The following is a 12390-nucleotide window of genomic DNA, read 5'->3' as shown; positions in this document are numbered from 1 at the left end:
TGTGTGTGCATTATATATGTGTGTGTGTGTGTGAATATATACATAATGTGTGTATATACATGTGTGTGTATATATATAATATAAAATGTGTGTGTATATATATATATATAATATATATATATATTGTGTATATATAATGTGTGTATGTATGTGTGTGTGTGTGTGTATATATATATATATATATAGTGTGTATATATCTGTGTGTGTGTATATATATATATATAATATAAAATATATGTGGGTTTGTATGTACTGTATGTGTGTGTGTAGATATATGTGTGTATATGTATGTTTTATGTTTATATATATATATATATATATATATATATATATTTAAAGTATGTGTATGTTTGTGTGTTTATAGATATAGATCTTGTGGTGTTCTGAGCTGAGACGATTCTGTGTCGAAAGTAATCATTTATTCATGTTTAAGCCATACTTTGGCTTCCTCTGCATCGGAGCAAAGGTTATTTTAGGATGAGATTTGGGGCATTGAGTAGGTTTCAGCTTCTGGGTCATATTCTTCCCAGCTATAAACATGGAAGATGGTTTCTACAGTCTTGTTCTTGTTTTTTCACCAAATGAATAGTACTTTACTCAACCACTACTCCCACCTCTTGCAAAAAATAACTCCCACAGCCTTTGCTGGTTTCTGAGTTACAGAGAGAGTGAGCATCACCTCATGAGTTACTAATTATATTAACGACTCTGCAGAATTAATGCAGTTTGACACCATCTTGGCTCATTGCTGTGGAATCCTGGGATTTGTAGTTCATTCTGGCACCAGAGCCCTCTGACAGAAAAGGCTAAGTATCTCACCAAACTACAAGTCCCAGAATCCCATCACATTGAGCCATGACACTTAAAGCGGTACCAAACTGCATTAACTCTGCAGTGTAGCTGCAGATAAACAAAGAAACAAATCCAACACCTTCAGCTCCCAGAATTCCTGACTGTTGGAAGTCCAAAACACCTGGAGGACTACAGTTTGGGAACCACTGGTCAGTGCTATGGAATTCTGGGATTTCTAGTTTGATGGGGAAAGCTAAACATCCCACAAAACTGCAAATCCCATAGCATTAACCAGTGATTCCCAAACTTTAGTCCTCCGTGTGTTTTGGACTTTAACTCCCAGAAGCCCCTAGCCAAACTGACCAAAAAGTTGGGAATTCTGGGAGCTGAAGTCCAAAACTTTGAAGGACCAATGTTGGGGAACCACTGTATTAAGCCAGGGCAGTTAAAGCAGTCTCAAACTGGATTGTTTCTGCCGTGTGTTTTGGTCCTTCGTTTCCAGAGTCTTGGACACCTGAAGAACACAACCTGGATCCATTCACAAGGCCTACTTTCCCTAAATTAGAAAGAGGACAACATTGCGACACTTTGCAATCTAGCCAGAAATCTTCAATAGCAAATGTCAAAAAAGGGCTCTGTTGTCTCTGATGAAATTCAGTCTTTGTTGATTTTATTTTATTGTGTATCATTGTGTTACATTTCTATATTTATGGCATGGAGTGCAGAAATCCCAAGCAATTTTGGAAACAACAACACACGGAGTCAGGGGCAAGCCGCACACTCTGCAAAACTCTGCAAGTTCCACTCTTGATGTTGTAAAGATACTATTAAAACAGAGAGAGGACAAGGGCTGTGCCTTTTAGGCGACATTTCCCTTTAAAAAGTCCCAAAGGGAGCAAAGGAGGCCTCTGGAGAGGCTGGGAAAGGCCTCCTCTCTTCCCATATGATTATGGTGTATGTTCTGCTGCAAAGGTTGCGGAGGAGGAGGAGGGAGAGTCGAAAGATGCCACAAAACGCTAGCCTTTGTTCGCGTGGCGTGGGTTGGTGGCCGGCCAGAGCGTGTCCCTCCCCAAAAAAGCCTCTTCTCTGCCCTTTCTTTGCTCTGGGTCAAGGGCTGCGTTTAGGCAACAACCCCCTTCCACTTCTGTAAACACAACCCGGCCCTTTGACAGTTTTGCTTTTTAATTTTTAAACTATGATACTGGTTGGCCTCAGATGCAACACTGATCCCACAGAATTTTAACACAAAGTGCTAAAGCATTTTCTCTCTATCTCTTGGGAGGGTGTGTGTGTGTGTTGTTGTTGTTGTGAGGTGGATGCTGCGGCTCCTCTTTATTTCTCGTTGTTTTCCTTGCCAGGTTGTGGCATCCATGTGTGCGCCTGATGACCGCAACGTTTGGAGATCCGTCGGTGGCTAAGGTAGAACTATTCCTGTTGTTGCAAAGTTTTCTCCAACTCGCACAACATTTGGCAACCAGATTATTGTGTGTAGCCAAAATTAAATAGAGAGACAGCATGGTGTAGTGGTCTGAGTGTTGGACTGTGACTCTGGAGACCAGGGTTCGAGTCCTCACTCATCCATGAAACCCATTGGGTGACTTTGGGCAAGAGGTCACACTCTCTCAGCCTCATAGGAAGGCAATGGCAAACCTCTGAACAAGTCTTGCCAGGAAAACCCCAGGATAGCTTCACCTTAGGATCTCCATAAGTCAGAAATGACTTGAAGGCACACAACAATAGCAATAATTAATTAATTAATTAATTAATACTCCTGTTTCTTACAATACTTCGAACTAGGTACCCAGCCGTCCGCAATGCAAGGATAATCCCATTTGTCACCACTTTAACGGCCATGGCTCAATGCTGTGGGGTTCTGGGATTTGTAGTTTGCCGTGGCACCAAAGCTCTCCAACAGAGAAGGCTAAACGTCTCATGAAACTACAATTCCCAGAGTTCCATAGCATTGAGCCGTGGCAGCTAAGGTGGTGTCAAACCTTATTTCTGCAGTACAAATGCAAGCATAGTTGAACATTGGCTGGATTGTGGTAGCGGTTCAAAAAGCCTTGTTTTTAGCATTTTGGTAAATGCAAAAAGATGAGTGTATGCATCTCCGTATATACATACATACATACATACATACATATACATATACATATACATATATATATATTGCTTTTTTGCACTGCACACTTTTCTGGGGGAGGTAGGGTTTTCCCCACATAAGAAAGTTAGCGGACGCCATTTCCTCCAACAGCCTTTGTTGTTCATAATGCAAATAGGCCTAAAGATTTAGGAGGACTGCTTGGTTAGTCTTCGCAACCACCGCTTTTATCTAAACTATAGCAATAACTTTTCTGCGGCCTGTTTTTCTTTTCTTATGTTTTAGTTGCTGTTGTGACTGAAAGAGAAAGCGATCCCATGGTTTTTGCTCCATTTTTATTCTTTAACAGGTGAGTTTGGCAAAGGTGAGTAAAGCGAACTGGGATGTAAAGGGAGCCAGATGGCTTTGAACTGGAGCAATGGCCCATTTGACCCAGTAGCTTCAGACAGGATTGGCAATCAGTTAGGTTTTCCTCCGTACTTTTCAAATTACTACTACCTACAAACGAAGTAGCAAAAGCATGGGATATTACAAAATAACAATGAAGGTTCCTTAGAAGTATGATAATTGCTCAGATGTGAAACAATTTAGCACTTTGGGACATCCAAAGTAATTCTTGTCTTTCAAAGTCAGGGCACTTAAAATATCTACTCTTATCACCATCTTTGCAAGGAATATTCCCCTAATTGTTGCAGGATCTGCACCCAAATATAACTGAAGAAGGATGTTTGAACAGATAATAATAATAATATTAATAATAACAATAATCATCATCATCTTGCTAGATATGATTAGATTTTGCTTCAGCTGGTCAAATGGCTTGAAAATATACATTTCAGCTACTCTTGTTTCCTGCCTTTTCCACTGGAAGGTAGCTAACAGTAAAATGTAAAGTAAAATAAGAAACTTCAGACCTGTTGGGTTAAGGGTTAATAACTTTATTCTCCTGTAGTTGAACAAATTTATGGACATTGATTTTTGTTTCAGAATTTGAAGTACATTGCTATTGAATGAAGTTCATCATTAAATGAGAAATCTGTTTTTAGCCTTGTTTGCATAGAGACTTGGGCTGCATCTGCACTGCAGAAATAATGCAGTTTGACACCGCTTTAGTTGCCGTGGTGCCATCCTATGGGATCTTGGGATTTGTAGTTTGTTGTGGCATCAGAGCTTCCTGTCATAGAAGGCTAAATGTCTCACAAAACTATAAATCCCAGAACTGCATTGAATTGAACCGTGGCAGTTAAAGTGACAAACTGCGTTATTTCTGCAGTGTGGATGGAGCCAGAGTTAAATGTTGCACGCGTTTGCATCATAAGCATTGAGGGTCTAGCTCAGAGGTAGGCAGTTTAAGGCTCCGTGGCTGTTGTTGAACTGTAACCCCCATAATCCCTCACCACTGCCTACAACACCCATAATTCTCCACTTTGCAAAGAGGACACACAGTCTGGCAACATTTTGTAGTTCTTCAGGGCATCATCTCAAAACAGAGCCCTCAAGGGTTAATGCTGGCTGTAGCAAGCATTTTTAAAGATACTGCTAAGTCAGGGAAGCCTTTAATGGTTATTGTCGGCTACCCACATATTCCAGGATGGCCCTGGAAACGTCTCCAAACAGTCCCCAAAACGTTGACCGGGTTTTGAGGCTGCCTCATCCAAAAAACACACGGCTTTCTGACTCACTGCTGCAAGTGTCTCTGTGGGACACACAAAATATATGCTGAAGGTTTCTCTGTATTGTAGAATGCCCCTCCATCTGGGGCCGCCTGGTTATCCAGAGGTTTTGGGTACGTGTGCCTTTTGTGAGTAATTTAAGCTTTGTCTGCCATCGTCACCTCGTGGTAGGATTTACAACAGGGCCGCCTCTTACAACACAGCCGCTCCTTCGCATACTTCCAGAGCCGGACTTCTAGAGCCGGACGCAGAATTGCTACTTGGTGTAGAACCAGATGGTAAAGCATGACATGCGCACACACCCTTGTGCCAGCCTTGCCCTGTGTAAACAGCGATTCCGTTTTTCTGAGCCACAATTATCCAAATTATTCAGATTCTCCTTGATGCATATGTTTCCCTCTTGTGAGCATGTTCTTCGTGGGACGTTGCTCGAAACCTCGGTTGCCATTCTGCTTTCATGAATGCGTTTCGATGGTAGTTTTGGCCCATCCCTTACAGATTTTGGGGGAAATCTCTAATAACTAATAGTGTCTCCTAAGCCTCGGTTTGCAAAGCCTTCTCCTTTTTTGGGATTGCCGCTCAGGCCTTGAGGTGATGTAGCAGCACGACATGGTTTGTAGGGACAAGAAGATACAGACCGTTCTGGGCTGCCTCATTACTTTAGGGATTTAAGACGAAGAAGGTGATCAATCTGGGTACCAGAACCATTGAGATGCTTCCTAACTCAGTTCTTAGGCTGCAAATAGGCATGGCCAGGTATGTGCTTTAACGTTTTATTGTTTAAAGTTGAATGTTTCCCCGCATCCAAGAAGGAATCAGTGCAGAAAAGGAGAGAGGAAAGCATTGCTACTTGCTGCTTTTCCCTCTTTCTTCCTTACATTTTGAAGTGTTTTTAGCTTTCTTGGTGGCTCAAGAAAATGTAGGGAAGTGATTTTATTCCCTAAACCACTGTTTGGGATGCCAAGCCTTCTTCCTCCAAGTTCCAGAATGATGGAGTAAGGAAGAAATCCAAGGAAGGATTTACAGTCTATCGTGGGTTGACTAGGACCACTTTAGAATTGATGGGGGTCCTTCCAAATCTAGAAAAGGGGGAATATAGGATAACTAGTGAACACATGCTATTTATGGTTTAAAGAAGTTTTCGTACCATTGTTATTGTCATGTAAATACTATAAATATAATAATACGTAAATACTGGACTATGGGATTGTATGGTAGCCCCCCCAGTATTGCTTTGTAGCATTGTTAAATACCTGATTTTCCTGATCAGTCTTTTGTTGGTCCTTCCAAATCTACCTTATTCTATCACAGTATTCAGCAAGGATTGTGAACAGTGAAATAAATAGTGTGAGGATTGCGTACTTTTCAGTTCAATACTATTAATGGGTTTTGGGTTGGTGTCGAGAGTAAGAGAGTGAATCCTATTGACTGAAGGGGAGCATTACTCCCCTGCAAAAATGCATTGCATTTCCAGCTTGAGTTTCATTGTAAAAGCCATAAGAGAAGTGTTTTTTCCTGCCACAAGAGTCATCCAGTTGCATCACTTGTGTGAGTATCTTCTCAGATGGTTTGCAGGATTAACAGAGAGCTTGCTTCAGTCTTGCCGCTTCCCAAAAACTGGCTCCAAAAAGCCCACGTCTGTCTCCCAGGCTCTAGCAGCACGTAAATACTGGAGTATAGGATTGTATGGTTGCCCTCCAGTATTGCTTTGCTGCTTTAGTCTGGCTGGACATTGGCACAGAGGACTCCTCCATGGGAAGTGTCTTCGTCTTCGGAGTCTCTTAAACCCGGGTAAAGAGGATGTTTATAGCCGCCTGTTTGTTGATAAAGAAAACAGCTCCCTTGGGATGCTCAGGGAAAGCTTTGAAGATAGGCATCATTCTCCTAAAACCATTGGCCAGGGAACAGGGGCAGCCCTAAACAGGTTTCTTGATTTATTGATGGATGGGTTGATTACCCTTTTCAATCCCTCTCTGACCCAAGTTCTCTCTCTCTCTGGGCAACGGCGAATGGTTCAAAAACAGACAATTCTACACTCATGCAATCCAATGGTAAAAAACGCTGTATACAAACCCAAGATTGAACCGGCTGTAGGGAGCTGAACATTAGCAGCAAGCATATGAAGCATCATAGTTCAAAGGTATAAAGGTATAACAGCATTAAAGACATTCTTAATATGACTGAGAGATTATTATCATTATTACTATTATGTTAACAAAGGTCTTTGTCTGGTGCTGAAAAGACGGCAATGTCTGACCCTCTTTTAGAAGGGCATTCCAACTCTGGTTATCTGCCTGAATCCTTAAAAATAAATATATATATATATAAACTATGAGTATTTGCCTAAGTCCTTTTTGTCTTGGAGGCCAAGACTTAGAGAAGGGAGTGTGGCAAAGTGGATCCCATTCTGGGAGAAAGGCAGGAGAGAAATCCTGGCAATAAATATAAATCAAGAGTGTTTTTATTTTGTGAGCTGCCTTGGGTCCCTTTCTAGGAGAAAGGCAGCATAAAAATGAAATGAAACATCTAGTGGTTTGAGAGCTGGACTAGGTCTCAGGGTTTGAGCTCAGTCCTAGAAACTCCCTGGTTGACCTTAGACAAGTCACACTCTCTCAGCCTCAGAAGAAAGCAATGGCCAGCCCCCTCTAAATAGTTCTTGCCAAGAAAGCCCCTTTTAGAGAGTCAGCAGGTAGTAGTTTGCATTTTGGACCTAAAGTTAGAATTAGACCAAGACTTAGGGTTTCAATTCCCACCCAGATGTGGAAACCCAATGGCTGACCCCAGGCAAGCTGCACCCTTTTCAGTCTGAGAGGAAGGCAATGACAAACCTCTGGGTAGACCTTGCCAAGTAAACTATTTGAGTGTGGCCATAAGTCACCTTGAAGGCACATAACAACAAATAATGGTTATAATACACTTCAGCAACAGATGCAGGGATAAAAATGTAATAGGAGAGGAGTAAAAATTGTTCAGATCACACAAAGAACACAGGTAAGATTAAAAGAAGGCACCAGGAAACAACAGTCTTTAGCAGCATTGAAACAAGCAGCTCTAATCTCTCAAAGATAATACCCTACAAACCTATACCCCATTCTCTGCACTGTTATTTATTGTGCCAAAAGATAATGTCCTAAAAATACATATGCAGCTTCCACACAGTAATTATTCTAATCCTCTGAAGCAGACCACCACTAAGTCACTAAGGTAGCCATGGGAGTGGATAAACCGGTTTTGTGGAGGAAGGATCTGGATCGAATGCAGTGTTTTGTGGGTTTTTCGGGCTCTTCCTGATGTCTCACCAGCATCTGTGGCTGGCATCTTCAGAGAACCTAATATAGTTCATCTTGTGCTGATAGTTGCAGAAAGCCTCCATGTTCAGAGGATGAAATCATGGGACTCTTGGTCCGAATGAACCAGGCCTTTTTTATGTCTTAAGCATCATGGTTCAGAATCACAATCTACCTTATGTAACATTATATATTCTTAGACATGTAGCAGAGGCACTAAGAAACCCAGTTAGTGAATTATGAAGATGCATAACAGGAGACTTGGCACATTGTCACTCCTGATGGGCGTTGGTGGGTGTCATTGGGCATTGGTCCCTTTGCCAGCACCCCTATGTAGTAACACAACAGACATTACAGAGCTGCCCTATGCCTATTTCCACGGATATAAGTCCACTTGCAAAGATGCAAATCCTCAACAGGATCCTGCCCTTAATCTAAAAATATGTTTGAGGCTTTAAAAAAAGAACATACACGTTTTGATTCTAGGCTAAAATATAGCCTTCCTTCCTCTGATCCATCAGCATCCCTTCCTTCCTTCCTTCCTTCCTTCCTTCCTTCCTTCCTTCCTTCCCTTTGTACTGCCTGCTTCCTTTCTTCTATCTACACCAGTGATTCCCAAAGTGGTCCAGGTGGACCCCCAGGGGTCCATGGGAGACTCAACGGGGGTCTACGTTGGCGTGAAAAAAAATGGGGATTCACAAGTTGTAAGTGGGGGTCCACGAAAATTTATCTGGTTTCGATAGTGAAGAACAAAAATGTTGGCTTGGGTTTACCTATCAATGTTAAAATCGCTGTATGATTACTAAAACAAAGATTTTTTTCTTTACAGGTAGGTAACTGAAACGAAACATGACTGAAAATAAGAAGAAATGTCAACAGTACAGTACTGATTATTTGAACTTTGGTTTCTTCCATCAAAGGCAGACAAACGATTGCCCATATGCCTTTTATGCAACAAAGTTTTGAGCAATGACTATGAAACTATCGGAGCTCGAAGATCATCTAAGAAGGTGTCATCCTGATAAAATAGGTAAAGATTTAAAATATTTTCAAACATTGAAGGAAAAATATGAAAAGAGACCCACCATGCACAATATGTTCGCTTCAACCTCTCAAAGTAACGATGATGGCTTGTGAGCATCTTACAATATCTCATTGCTTATAGCGAAATCTGGAAAACCGCACGCCATCGGAGAACAGTTAATTTTACCCGTTGTTGAAGAGGTTTTAAAAACTGTTCTGCACAAACCTCCATTTGACGTACTCAAAAGAATTCCTTTGAGTAACAACACTGTACAAAGACATATTGATGAAATGAGCTCTGATATTGAAAGCTTCTTGTGTAAATATCTGCAAACAACTCATTTTTCTATTCAACTGGACGAGTCAACTTTACCTGGTAATGAAGCATTATTATTGGCATATGTTCGATTTGTTATGGACGAAGAAATCCATGAAGAGCTGCTATTCGCGAAAACTTTGGAGACGGACACTAAAGGCGAGTCAATATTTAATGTCCTGAGTGATTTTTTTTAAGGAAAAATCGATTCCATTTACAAACATTATTTCGGTGGCAACAGATGGAGCTCCTGCCATGTTCGGGCGATATTGTGGGTTTATAAGCTATCTTAAAAGAATTATACCAGGAGTAACTGCAATTCACTGTGTCATCCACCCACAACACCTGGTAGCGAAAAATTTGAGCGATAGATTGCACCAATCGCTTCAATTTGTGATTAAAGCAGTTAACAAAATAAGAAGCAATGCGTTGAATACCCGTTTATTTGCACAATTGTGCGACGAAAATGATGAAGACTTCCAACGATTGCTCTTACATACTGAAGTACGCTGGTTGTCGAAAGGTGCATGTTTAACAAGATTTTACTCACTTTTTGAATCAGTTTTAGAGTTTCTGGAAAGTAAAGATCCAAATTTAAAAGAAAGCCTGATCAAATTGAAAGCAGACATCGCGTATTTGACAGATTTGTTCAAAAAATTTAATGACATTAACTTGCAGTTACAAGGGGACGGCCTAAATTTAATAAAAACAAAGGGTCTAATTTCGTCTTTTCTTGGAAAATTGAAATTTATGAAGCAAAATATTAGTCGGCGCGAATTCTCCCAGTTTCCAAACTTGTCACAGGCAGAATGTCTTGATGAGGATATTCAGACATACGTCCAACATTTAAATGCCCTGCATGATGACTTCAAAAACAGATTTGAAGATATTCTGATGATGGAAATACCACCATGGATCAAAAATCCATTTGATGAAACGGAAGTGGCGAATGTGGCATTACAAGAGGAGCTACTCGAGCTTAGCACCAATGAGGAGCTGAAGGTGAAATTTAAAAAAGGCTATCAAACATTTTGGCTGCAGGCAGAAATACCCGAAAAATATCCTGGGCTGTGGGAAATTGCGAGAAAACTTTTGATAGCGTTTCCCTCGCCATACCTTGTCAAAAAAGGTTTTAGTGTCGTTACAAACCTATTAACAAAAAAAAAAAAAAAGGAGCAGATTGAACATCACAGAACATTTGCGGTTATTCCTTACAAAACTGAAGCCAAATATTGATAATTTGCTGTCAATCCATTAAAGTACATTTCTCCCATTAAAATTATGACTATTTTTTTAAATTGTTGATTTGCATTGTTGAAGTTATATTATGTTATTAATGTTTAATTTTAATTCTATTAAGTCTGTAATCATATTATTTTAATAAATAGAACACAAGAAAATATACTATTTTTCTTTTTCTTTTTACCACTCCGAAATTAGGGTTGGAACTCAGCCGCGAAGCAAATTTCCATCTATAGATCTAATCTTCACATTTTTGACGAGTTTTGGAAATATGGTAGAAATGTAGCAGCAGGGGGTCCACCAAAACCAGTAAAATTTTGAAAGTGGTCTACGAGGGAAAAAAAGTTTGGGAACCTCTGATCTACATTGTCCTTCTCTCCTTCCTCTGAGCTATCAACATCTATCCCTCCCTCCCTTCCCCCTTCCTTCCTTCCCTTTGTACTGTCTCCCTCCCTCCCTCCCTCCCTTCCTTCCTTCTCCTTCTCCTCTTCCTCTGATCCATCAACATCTATCCTTCCTTCCTTCCCTTTCTACTGTATCCTTCCTTCTACCTTGTCCTTCCCTTCCCTCCCTCACTTCCTTTGGGTGGAGTCTGGAGGGAGATCCCTTTGCACTTTGGCATCTTTCCTTGCACCCTCCTCAAATGATGGGGCTTTCCTTGTTAGGATGGGGCAAACCATTGGGCTGCTAGTCCTTGGCAGTGTGCCTGGTGCCCTGTTGGACAGGTGGGCACCCCTATCCCTGGACTGGGCTACAAAGATCAAGAGCCGCCCTTTTGCGCATCCATTCTTGGGTGCCTCTCTGGACCCTTTTGGTTCCTGGGGAAGGGCCTGGTTTCCCTCCCCAGAGGACGAAACCCTCCGGCAAGCCTTGGGAGGAGAGGCGTTTGCCAGGCTCCAGCCAGCTCCAGAGCCCTTTTGGTGGGCAAGGGGGGCAGATCCGGAACAAGGGCTAAGTGCCCCTGGGAAAGAGCTAGCAAAAAGCCCTCCTTTCTGTTGGTTTTCTTGGAAGTAAGAGTGGAGACGCACAAACAAATAGCATCTGGATTTTTGTCGGTCCCAAACTACCGTAGCCTGGAGCATGGGCAGTTAAAAGTGGAGTCAAACCGGATCATTTCTGCAATGTGGATGCAAAAGCCCAGAGGGAGAAAGAGGCTCCAGTCCCAGCAAAGTCGGGCAGCCAAAGTAGCATTTGTCCCCTCTATTCTCGGATCCCTTTGGGTTTTGTCTTTGGAAGAGGCTTTGGCATGGATCCTGAGCATCTTGGATGGAGAAAGAAGCCCCCTTTCCCCCCTTCTGCAAGATGGCCAAGCTTTCCATGAGTTGTTCCTGCAAACTAGGAAGGAAGGCAGCTGAGAAGGACCAGCTTGGCTCCTTTGGGTTTTTCCTGCCACATATTTGATGGAGAGTTCCTGCATGGCAGAATGGGGTTGGACTGGATGGCCCTTGCAGTCCCTTCCAACTCTAGGATTCTGTGAACCTTCCTCTTCAGACATTCATAGCTTTTAAAGAATGGCCTAGGGTACTATATTGTTTTAATCGTGTATTTAAAGCATTTTACCTTTTTTAAAGTATTTTATATTTTAGCATTGAATTTGTTTTAATTGTCATAGCAATTGAATCTTATTTTAACATATTGTTTTTGCATGTTTTTAACTGTATGGTGTTTTTTCATGTTGTAAGCTGCCCTGAGTCCCAGTCTTGGGAGAAGGGCAGGATTAATAATAATAATAATAATAATAATAATAATAATGATTTCCATGGTGAACTGAATAAGAGAATCCCTTCCACACACTTTTTTGTTCTTGTTGTGTGCGATCGTTTCCAAATTATAGCCACCCTAAGGCAACTATGTTCTGGGCTTTTCTTGTCAAGTTGCTTCGGAGGGGGTTTGCCATTGCCATCCTTTGAGGCTGAGAGAGTGTGACTTTGTTGGGCTTCCATGTCCAAGCTAGGA

General features: G+C 41.4%; 1 long non-coding RNA gene across 4 annotated transcripts in view; it reads left to right on the top strand.

Annotated features, from left to right (window-relative positions):
- LOC149308664 (uncharacterized) overlaps positions 1-10550 on the top strand; it is a 17537-nt gene extending 6987 nt beyond the window's left edge. For all 4 annotated transcript variants that reach the window (XR_016282175.1, XR_016282173.1, XR_016282174.1 and 1 more), the window contains 3 exons: positions 2151-2211; positions 3179-3242; positions 8683-10550. This is a non-coding gene — a long non-coding RNA (uncharacterized LOC149308664). The remainder of the gene's footprint in view (positions 1-2150; positions 2212-3178; positions 3243-8682) is intronic.
- The last annotated feature ends 1840 nt before the right edge of the window (positions 10551-12390 follow it).

Source organism: Sceloporus occidentalis, unplaced genomic scaffold, assembly GCF_023333645.1.
Source record: "Sceloporus occidentalis isolate IW3139 unplaced genomic scaffold, rSceOcc1.0.p SCAF_8, whole genome shotgun sequence".
Lineage (NCBI taxonomy): Eukaryota > Metazoa > Chordata > Lepidosauria > Squamata > Phrynosomatidae > Sceloporus > Sceloporus occidentalis.
The sequence above is the reverse complement of the archived record's forward strand: the minus strand, read 5'-3'. Positions and strand labels throughout refer to the sequence as shown.